This window comes from Bubalus kerabau, chromosome 18 (assembly GCF_029407905.1).
Source record: "Bubalus kerabau isolate K-KA32 ecotype Philippines breed swamp buffalo chromosome 18, PCC_UOA_SB_1v2, whole genome shotgun sequence".
Lineage (NCBI taxonomy): Eukaryota > Metazoa > Chordata > Mammalia > Artiodactyla > Bovidae > Bubalus > Bubalus kerabau.
Genome location: NC_073641.1, coordinates 71405347 through 71416424, shown reverse-complemented (window position 1 = coordinate 71416424; position 11078 = coordinate 71405347). Strand labels below are relative to the sequence as shown.

Sequence of the window (11078 nt, the reverse complement as noted above, 5' to 3'; positions counted from 1 at the left end):
GGGTCCTAACGGTCCAACCTTACTCCTGACACCCACCGACCCAGCAGAGCAGGACCCTGCACTCAGCCCCCTTCACAGGAGGAGCAGCTGAGGCGGGGAGGGGGCTTGCAGGAAGCAGCCGTGCTCTCTCCTTGGAGGCAGGAAGTGGTCAGGGCAAGGGGTGGGACGTCAGGGCTCCCCCTGAGTGGACTGGCGACTATCTGCAGGGTGCTGGGCAAACCCTGCATCTCCTCTGGGCTCCGAGGGTGGTTGTCCAGGAAGGTAGACCCCCTCTTGGAGTGGCCAGGGTGCCCCAGGGGAGGGAGAGACACAGCACACAGGACACCAGGCTGCTGGCCACCCCTTCCTCCCCCTCAGACCTGCCGGCTCCCCACCCTCCCCTCTGGCCACCCCTTCCCCACACCTGGACCCACCCGCTGGCCACCCCGCCATCTCGTCCATCCGTGACGGCTGCCCCTCCTCCCAGGCGGTTTGCGTTTGCTCCAGTCTGGAGAGGATCCAAGCTTCACATTCAAGTGCTAAGGGTCTGGGGGTCTTCTCCTGGAATTTCTCTGCCCCCTCCCTCCCTCCACACTCAGTCTGGCATCTGTATCTCAGGCCCGTGTCCCACCCCAGCAGCTCCCTGGGCTCACATGAGCTCAGAAAGGCCCCTGGTCTCTGAGAGCGGCCAGAGCCCCCCCGCACTCAGCCTGCCCTCTGCTGCTCAAAAAAGTCAGGCTGTGATCACAAAGCCCCAGAGTCACCTGTCCCTCGGGGCTCTGAAGGCTGGGCATCCAAGGCCAAGGTGCAGGCAGGTTCGGGTCCTGGGGAGAGCTCTCCTGCAGACAGCACCCTCATACTGGGGAGGGGGCTCCCGCCTCTCCTTAGAAGGGTACTGATCCCATGATGGTGCCCTACCCTTATGATGTCATGGAAGCCCACCAGTGCCCAGAGGCCCCTCCAGACACCATCACACTGGGGGCTAGACTTCTGTTAATTCCTGTGAGTTCATCACCACTTCAGTTCATTCGTGTGAGTTGGGGGGTGGGGCAGGGTGGCGGGATACACAGACATTCTTCTCACTGAAGACACAGGAGTCCCCAGGCAGCTCCCCCTGAACTCCCATCAGGTCCTGGGTCCCGTCTTCTATCCGGCCCCACATCTTCCTCCTGTGACCATCCCCCGTGTCCTCATTCTAAACCACCCCACCTACTGCGGCAGGCAACTTTCCGCAGAGGTCCAAAGGCTTTACGCACCTCCTAGATGCTCCGAGCTTCCCAGGTGGCTCTGGTGGTAAAGAACCTGCCGGCCAATGCAGCAGATGTAAGAGACGCAGGTTGATCCCTGAGTCAGGAAGATCCCCTGGAGAAGGGCATGACAACCCACTCCAGTATTCTTGCCTAGAGAATCCCATGGACAGAGGAGCCTGAAGTGTTACAGTCCATGGGGCTGCTAAGAGTTAGACATGACTGAAGTGACTTAGCACGCACAAAGGCAGATGCTTCTAAATGGAGTGTGGACCTTCCAGTCCTGACCCACGGCTGCCAAGACCAGCACGTCACCTCCTATCTCACCTGGTCACAGGCTAGACTCCTGTTTGCACGGCTGCTTCTCCCAGCATCTGTCCTGCTTGGACATGTTCTCCTCTGGACACACACCCTTCACCTGCTCACTCACTGCAGATCAGAGCATGGGAGCACATTCAGGGGTTCTGGGGGTCTGGGTCACGTGCAGACCTAACGACGTGGAGAGGATGCAAGCCACAGGGATTCACCCCTGCAGAGAGGAGCCTGACGTGCTCTCAAATGCCCAGGGTCATCCAAACACCGCCAACTATGAGGAGCAGAGTCAGACAGGATGCTGGAGGGGCGGACTGAACCAGTGGCAGTTCAAAGGCAGGAGACCACATGGATACACCCCTTGCAGAGCTTGGGAGGCTGAGCATGTGGGTCCCTGAACCTGCAGCCCTCCTTCAGGGCAGGGCTGTGGGGCCTGTCAGCATCTGTCCATCTGACCAGCTAACCCTGGAGCTGCAGCTGCATGGACACCTGCCTTCCCCCTCCTGCACCTCCTAATGTTTGAGGAAGCCCCGCTCAGATGGAGCTTACTGAGTAATGAAGGAAGGACGAGTAGTCATTTCATGGCAATAAGGGCCCTGTCAGGGGGACAGTGCAGGTTCCCAGGCTGGCCCCCTTGCCTCTGGGGGCTACAGTGGGTCCAGCCATTCACTCGTCTACTCCGTGCTCCTGCCCCACCTGTGAAATGGGGCTAGACTGAGTCGTATGGTAGCGGCGGCCTGCAGCCTTATAAGGGGCTAGCCAGGATCTTCCTCTTGTCTTCATCCTGAACCGGAAACTCATCCAGACTAAAGTCTGCAACACAGATAAACAGGCCGCTGTGGATGAGATGGGGAGGGGACAGGCAGCAACGTGCCTGTGGAGACACTGACGGGCCAGCCGAACCCCAGTGGAGGCCACACCGCACACCTCCCTGTCGACAGGTTTGGCCAGCCCTGGCCTTGTCTCCCCGGGGTGTGAAGACGGCTGTTATGGTTGAAGTTGTCTGAAGCTACAAGGATGGAAAAGCACGTGATCCTCGGGGCATTGCAAATCCCAAGAACCAGGTCTGAATTTGGTGTTTAGTTTACCTACAGTTGGGCTTCCCTGGTGGCTCAGTGGGTAAAGAATCCACCTGCAATGCAGGAGACGCCAGAGACCTGGGTTCGACCCCTGGGTTGGGATGATCCCCTGGAGGCGGGCATGGCCACCTACTCCAGTATTCTTGCCTGAAGAATCCCATGGACAGAGGAGGCTGGAGGGCTGCAGGTCGCAGAGTCGGACACAACTGAATGACTGAGCACGCTTCCTACAGTTGTGGGGTGGCGGGTCTTCGGAGCTGGGGGCCACAGGCTGGGGGCTGAGCCCTGGGTGAGGACGTAGCGGGTGCTGTAGGGTAAAGACACACACACACCCGGACATTGGGTTTGCGGTGGAGGCACAGTCATTCTGGCTGGAAGGACGCCTCAGCTTTGCCTGAAGAGTGACATCCACCACTGTGGCCAGCTTCGGTGACGTGGCCTTCGGTTTCCCAGGGGACCCCTCCCTCAGAGGGCCTCACACATGGTTTCATGCCAATCTGTTGCCATCTTGAAATTCTCAGTAATTTTTGAACCAGGGTCCCCAGAATTCCAGTTTCCCCTGAGCCCTGTGAGTGATGTAGGTGGCCCTGCCCACCACAAACACAGTCCCCAAAGGATGTTGTGGGGTCGTTTGTCTGGAAAATGGGATGCCATTATTTGGGGGAAAAGAGAGACTTTGTGGGATTGAAAGAGTGCACAACCCCAGAATATCCCTGTGGAAAAGCTCCCACTCAGAGTTACTGATGCAATCTGCATTGCGTGAGGGCTGGGTTTCGTTGGCACAGTGCCCTGGGTCTTCTCTTCACCGACACCAAGGGCTGAGCACGTGGGCCTCTGGACCAGCGTCAACCAGGCCTAGATGATAGCCTCTGTCCCTGTGGGTGCCAGCGACCACTTGGTGAGAAGAGAGACATTTGAATTGTGATACTCTCTTCTTTAAATACTGGGTCAAAAGCTCATGTTTCTTGTAAGGATTGAGAAAAGAAATCAGTGAGTCTGTAAAACTATGATTGGATTCTTGGCCTGTTAATGGATGTAGAATTTTTTTGAGTCCCCCAAAGCTTGTGATTCTTCTGATTGAACCGGATTTGAATGTACATCCTTGCTAAAATCAACTTCCTGAGCTTCTCCACAAAGCACATCACCATGGGAAAAGAAAAAAGAATAAAAACCAGTGGAAGAAGGGACAGCCTGGATATTCTAGGAGGCAGGAAAACAGGGCCAGGCTGACTTTCATGATTTAGATCAAAAGAGAGGGGACCAGAGGAGATGTGGCAATCAGCCATCCAGGCAGAATTGAGGTTTCCAGCAGCACCTACCTCTCAGGGATCAGGATTTCTCAGCCATTTTAACAGTCTTCAGTCCTAGATTCCCCAAAGGGTTCAGACATTGGGAAGGCTGAGTGTTTAGCAGGGGAAAGGATAAAAGTCTTTTCTTTGTACTCAACAGGAACTCTGGAACTGAGAACCGTGATTTAGAAGCTAGAATGTACACAGTTCTATAGGGGTCCCTCTGCCCACTTGGAGGGTCGGGAACCAGGGGTGGAGCGCAGATGGACCTCCAGCCCCCATCACTCGTCAGGGTTGTCACTGGAAGATGCCCGCGTGGGCGCACAGCAGAGGCGCCTCTCGGGTGGAAGGGCACCGCGCCCTGTTCAGGCAGCCTGCCTTACTCTGGAGCTCAGTGCCTCGAGAGCTGGCCCAGGGTCTGCACACACAGCCCAGCCTCCTTACGGACGCTGGGGCATGTGGCAGCTGGAGAGAAAGCCGAGGTGGGGGGCCTGCAGCTCTCTTCATGCATTTTCCTGGTTGATCATCAGCCAGTCTGGAAAGAATCCACCCCAGTGCTCACAAGCCTACTAAGAAAACAACCTGTTTTATTCTGACTTAGAGGAGACACAAATGCATAACTGAACTATTCACAGGGCATTCAGACCCTCCAAGCCAGGAAATGGACGGTGGGTCCCCCTCGGATCAGTGGCCGATGCACAATCAGCTTTAATAGGCTAAGCACTCGGGGATTCCCCAGGGAATTGACAGACACAGTGAAAGGACAGGCTTCAAACTAGCAAGAGAATGTTTAACAGCACTAAGGGGAAAGATTAAAAAAAAAAAAAAAAAAACTTAGGGAAATAGAAAGTCAGCTTGCAGGCTCCAGAGAAATGCTGCGTTTTTGCAGGAGACACCCAGAGAGGTTGAAATGCAAAGCCCAGTGGCAGGGAAGAAAGCCAGCCCTTGTGAGCAGGAGAGGAAGCCGCTTGGGCCCCCCAGAGCAAGTCCCGTTTAAGGAAAATCATAGCACTGAGGGAAAGCTCAGGGCAAGAGCAGAAGGGGACAAGGGGTTGACAGAGGATGAGACGGCTGGATGGCATCACCAACTCGATGGACATGAGTTTGAACAACTCCAGGAGTTGGTGAAGGACAGGGAAGCCTGGCATGCTGCAGTTACCGGACACGACTTGGCGACTGAAGAACCACCACCAAACAGCACAGTCTCATTAGCCTCAAATGAGAGAGCAAAATGGCAGAGGCAGAGAGGAAGATGGAATGGTTTAACACGAGATCCCGTAACGTGAGACCAGAAGCCTGCTTGGGATCCAGGGCCCTTCCGGTGAACCCCAGGAGGCCAGGCTACACAAGGCCCTTACCTCCCCGGGGTGACAATTGGCCAGGACCCCAGTGAAAGAGTGGCCGCTCACTCCCGGGCCCCTGAGGGGAAGGGTCTGTATCATGCCCAAGACCAGCACCTCCAAGGAAGAGGTCTCAGGGTCAATGTCCAAGACGAGGGGTGGCCAGGTGAGCTGAGGCAGGTGTGACATTTTCAGTTCCAGGCGTGCGGGTGCAGCGGGCAAAACCTCAGCACTGACATCAGGAGGAGCGAGGAGACACCACAATGGGCGGCCCGGCAAAGCCCATTTCCATGTCAGGTAACTCATCAAAGAGCCTGTAGAAACCAACAGGGCAGCCAACACTCGGCTGGTCATTCACGAAGTGCTGGTTGAAAATGGTCAGGAAGATCCCCTGGAGAAAAAAATGGCAACCCACTCCAGTATTGCTGACAAAGGTCCATCTAGTCAAAGCCATGGTTTTTCCAGTAGTCATGTGTGGATGTGAGAGCTGGACTATAAAGAAAGCTGAGTGCCGAAGAATTGATGCTTTCCAACTGTGGTGTTGGAGGAGACTCTTGAGAGTCCCTTCGACAGAAAGGAGATTAAATCAGTCCATCCTGAAGGAAATCAACCATGAATATTCACTGGAAGGGCTGATGCTGAAGCTGAAACTCCAGTACTTTGGCCACCAGATGGGAAGAGCTGACTCATTGGAAAAGACCCTGATGCTGGGAAAGAATGAAGGCGGGAGGAGAAGGGGGCGACAGAAGATGAGATGGTTGGATGGCATCACCGACTCAATGGACATGGGTTTGGGTAAACTCCAGGAGTTGGTGGTGGACAGGGAGGCCTGGTGTGCTGCAGTCCATGGGGTTGCAAAGAGTTGGACACAACTGAGTGACTGAGCAACAGGAGAGTATGTCACTCAAGTCCCAGAGCTGGAGCAAAGGCTGTTTTTTGATTTCCATTTAAAAATAAAGTCATGGTTCAAAAGAGATATAAGTAACCTGCCCAAGCTCACAGGGTTAGGAAAGAACTAAAGTAACAGAAAAGCACTTGGGGCCAGTCCTCTCTGCATCTCCGATCAGACCGGGCTCCGACCTCCTCCAAGAGAGGCCCCAGCCCTGTCTCTCCTGAACCTTCACTGTCGCCCTGATAGACAGCTGGACACTCCTCCTCTCTCCCTCCCCACACCCACCCAGGGCTGAGATGGGCTCAGAGCTCCTTCCAGCCCTCGGGATGCAGGGTGGCCTTGGCCTGGCTCACTTGTCCTGTGCCATCTACAGCCTTCTCTCCTGCCATACCGGGCTCACCTCTCTCGGCTACAGACCTCCCAGCTAGTTCTCACGTTCCAGCCCCTCCACCATCCTCTCAGCCTCTGCCCGTGGCTCTCCAACCAGAAAGTCCTTCACGGTCACCAGCGTGGCTGACCACTCACAACCACAGCCGGGCACGCTGGCCTGGCCCGTGAGAGGCCCCCGGTGAGGGGCGGGGAGTCAGCTGAGCCCGGGGGCTGCACTCAGCCGCGGCCCTGTCACCCCCGCAGGTCTGCTGGGTGTGGTCCTTGCTGCATTCTGGGCTCAGGGCCCCCGCACCCTCTGCCTGCCCTGGACCCGGCCGTGCCTGGCTGTGGGTCAGCATCTGAGAACGTCAGTGTGGATGCTATGCTGAAAGGGAACTCTGGAGGGTCCCAGAGCTCGGGGACCCTGCCTCAGTCACTCCTATTCTGTGCCTCTCAGCTGGAAGCACAGAGGGTCCAGACACCGTCGGGAGGACACTGGAGCGGGGAGCACCTCCCTCATCCATTCCTACGGGGACCAACACAGACTCCGAGCTCCCTGAGTCAGCTGTCACTCCCAGGTCACAACCGAGAGGGTGCGGTGAGCCTGGTCCAGGAGGGAAAGCCCTTACCCACGCCCTGGGCTGGGGCACAGACCGGGGGGTCTGGACACCTGGGTGGGGACAGTCACTCAGTCAGTGCCTTTGATTTAGTAACAGGTACCTTCCACGATGGTTACTCCTCGAATGTGTCTACCGTCAGCGTCGTTTTACGGTTAAAGGGAAAATTTCTGTGGGTGAAGTTTTGTTTAGCAAACTTATAACTGAACCTGCCTCTGCTTGTTTTGTTCTTCCCTCTTAGGAAAATACGTCCCCAGGTAAGAGAAGCTGCAGAGGAGAAGAATCAAGTGGAAGGGGCTGGGGGTTGGGGGGTGCTTCTGCAGAACCTCTGCGATCATACCCAGAAAGCGGGATTAATGTGGATTTCCCTTGCCAGCAGTGGCAACAGCGTCGGCCCCACCGCTGCACCTGCTTGTACGGTTCAAATTAAAACCCGAAACCCAGCAAATCCCACTTCACAATGGCTTCCCGTGCTGGAGCCTGTGAATTAAAGGGCTCCCTTGTTTGAGCGGATTATTTCCCCGCCTCTGCCTGCTTCAAAGAAACGCGGGTCTCCCCTCACTCACTCTTCTATTGATCCTCAATCAGGTGACTTTGTTTTGGATTCCTACTGAAACAAAGACAAATAGATACATTTTAAGCACTTTCATGTATGGCTTTGTTTCAGTTCAGAATTCTCACTGTGTTGCTACTTCCTCGTTACAAAGATTACCAGGCAGTTGGGGGAAAATCAGGGAATTACCATCAATTCTCTTTGCTAAATACCAACACTTTCAGGCAAATTATCTCAATTGTAAAATACTTCGGCATCCCGAGTAATTATACGCAATTAACACCCCACCGTTGCTTTCCCTTCCCTTGTTAATTTATAATAGAGTACCTGCACTCAGGAAAACGAAAAGATTAGCCAGCGGTGGAAATCAAAGGCATCTCTCAATGCGGCCAAAATAAAGCCAAACATTTATCCCACTCATCGGGCACTTCAGATTTCAGGGGAAATTTTTTCATACTCTCCTGCTCTTTAATGAACTATAAAAGAATCTGAAGAGTAATTCCTTGAAGACAGAATGTTCTCAGGCTCTTTGTAAACACACCAGGAGAGTTTCTGCCCTTGCCGGCTCTCCATTCCAGGGCATGACTCAGGCACCTGGGCTGGGATTCGTGAATTTCCCTCTGGGCCACACTGCACTTCTTTAAAAAAAAAAAAAAAAAAAAAAAAAAAAAAACTTCTTATTTTGTATTTAGTATAGCGGCTTAGGGCTTCCCTGGTGGCTCAGAGGATAAAGCGTCTGCCTGCAATGCAGGAGACCCAGGTTCGATCCCTGGGTTGGGAAGATTCCCTTTAGAAGGAAACGGCAACCCACTCCAGTATTCTTGCCTGGAGAATTCCATGGACAGAGGAGCCTGGTGGGCTATAGTCCACGGGGTCGCAAAGAGTCGGACATGACTGAGTGACTTCACTTCACTTCACTATAGCGGCCTAACAAACAATGCTGTGAGAGTTTCAGGTGAACAGCAAAGGGATCAGCCACACGTATGCCTGTATCCATTCTCCCCCAAACTCCAGTGCCACTCGGGCCTCCACACAGCACTGAGCAGAGTTCCGTGTGCTGTCCAGAAGGTCCTTGTCACCTGTCCATTCACACTGCACTGATTCCGACCTGCATCCCGTCTTCCCAGGGGCAGAAGCTGAATCTGCATCTCGACTTCCGATCAGTCAGTCAACCTGCGGCCGTCCCAGTGTCAGGCACTGCAGGAACCTGCCTGGGCCTGACCCATGGAGAGCCCTCTTCTCCCCACCTCCCACCGCCCTCCGAGCAGTGACCTGGGGTCTGACTCTCCCTCTGCTAGGGGCTTGCCCTGGGACCTGCAAAAGCTCCCCTTGGGCAGAGCTCCTACCCCCAGACCCAAACCCTGAGCTCTGTGTAAGAAACATTAATTTATGGGAGCTAAGAGAGTAGTTCTCTCATGGACATTCATCCACAACCAACTATACCAAAAGGGACTTCCCATGGGAGGAGGAGCCTGGCGGGCTACAGTCCATGGGGTCGCAAGAGTGGGACACAGCTCAGCAACTCCACCACCACAAGGGGCTCAGTGGTGAAGAGTCTGCCTGCCGATGCAGGAGACACAAGTTTGATCCTGGGTTGGGAAGATGCCCGGGAGTAGGAAATGGCAACCCACTCCAGTATTCTTGCCTGGAAAATTTCATGGGCAGAGGAGCCTGGTGGGCTGTGGTCCATGGGGTCATAGAGTCGGACACAACTGGGTACACATGCATCCCAGAAAAGAGAGAGAGACTTCTTCAGGAAAATGAGAAGAACCCAGTCCACACTTGCCAGGATACACGGACGACCAAAAGTCCAGACTTTCCAGATAGAGGGCCTCTCGGGACAAAGACTTCCAGCGAGGAAAACCAGAAGCTCCTGGGCAAATCCGACAAGTCAGTCACCCTCACATACCTTGCGGTTCAATTGTCCACATGACCTGACTGGGCTTGTGTGGCTCAGCTGTGACCCCTGAGGGCAGCGAGCCGCCAGCCCTGGCCTGGTCTGCACCCCGGCCGCCCTCGTCCAGTGCATTAGGAGACCCTGGGGTCCAACCCTGCTGCAGACAAGCCCCTGTGTTGGCGAAGAGTCTCACGTCCTCAAGATACACCACCCAGCCCTTATCAATAAACTAATAGGATCTTCCTTGTCAGCCGTCTCATTACCAACCAGTGTCAGAGGCCAGCAAAGGGGCAATTCTCCCAGTGGCAGTAGGAAAGAAACCCATCTGGGCTGAGCCTACGTTTCTCAGGAGAAATGTATTAATACTTCCATAAATATCCTTTTCTGCAGTATTTGAGCTTCAGGGGGGCACAGAGGAGGGGCCTATGGAATGGCTGTTCTGCCTCATCGCAAGCAGGCTCGGGGGCAGGGCACTGCCCACCTTGAGTCTGCCCTCCCAGGACGCGCATCACTGTTCATGTCCCCCTGTCCTGGGGCTGCCCTTCTCAGAGGGGCACCTACCCACCCCCTCCAAGGAACACATGGGAAACTCAGCCACCCCTCCCTGCCCTGAGGGACTGAGCGACTTCAGGACACCAAGGGGTATTCAAAGCACCCACGTCTGCTGGGCTGCTGCCTGAGGGAAGGGGGAGCGGAGCACCAGCCCCTCACCCCACGAGGGCTCACCCCACTCCCCACACAAGTCCTCGTAGTCGTCCTCTGGAATGTGACCTCACCAGATTTCCAAGAGCAGGCGGGAAGCATTTCCTCATTGGAAGCCACATCCCATGGCTCATCTTTGAGATCCTTGACGTGAGGGTTTATCAATGTTCTCAAATCAAAGTTCTAATGAAAAAATAAAAATAAAAAGCCAAACTGCCCGCCCAGACACGACCCTCAGCCTGACCGCTGCCCACAGTCCATCTAGAAAAGGACTGCAGAGTATGGAGTGAGCAGCTCACCCCTGCTGACCTGGCAGGGTTCTCCATCCTCCTCGGGGTCGGGACTCTCTAAATGGGGCATCAAATCGCAAAGTTTTGGTAATGACTGTATTGTAATAGTACATAGCAACTTTTCCCATTAAGTTATTTTTACCATGTCTCAAGAACTTCCCCGTGGCTCAAATGGTAAAGAATCTTCCTGCAATGCAGGAGGCCAGGGTTCGATCCCTGGGTTGGGAAGATCCTCTGGAGGAGGGCATCTCGACCCACTCCAGTATCCTTGCCTGGAGAAGCCCATGGACAGAGGAGCCTGGCAGGCTACACTCTGTGGGGTTGCAAAGTCGGACACAACTGAATGACTAACACAAGGCCTAGAGAGGTCACTCTCACCAAAACTATCATCAGTGACACTACGCAGCAGAACCCTTCAGAAATGGGGCGTATAGCTAAATACAGGTCACGTCAACACGGCCTGTGTCTTCAGTGAAGTCGAGGCCTGGGCGTTTCTCGGTGGCATCAAGACA

The 11078-nt window shown here is 54.6% G+C and overlaps 1 non-coding gene across 1 annotated transcript; it reads left to right on the top strand.

Annotated features, from left to right (window-relative positions):
• Positions 1-8386: 8386 nt before the first annotated feature.
• TRNAC-GCA (transfer RNA cysteine (anticodon GCA)) lies at positions 8387-8458 on the top strand. The gene has a single exon. It is a non-coding gene; the product is annotated as a tRNA-Cys (tRNA).
• The last annotated feature ends 2620 nt before the right edge of the window (positions 8459-11078 follow it).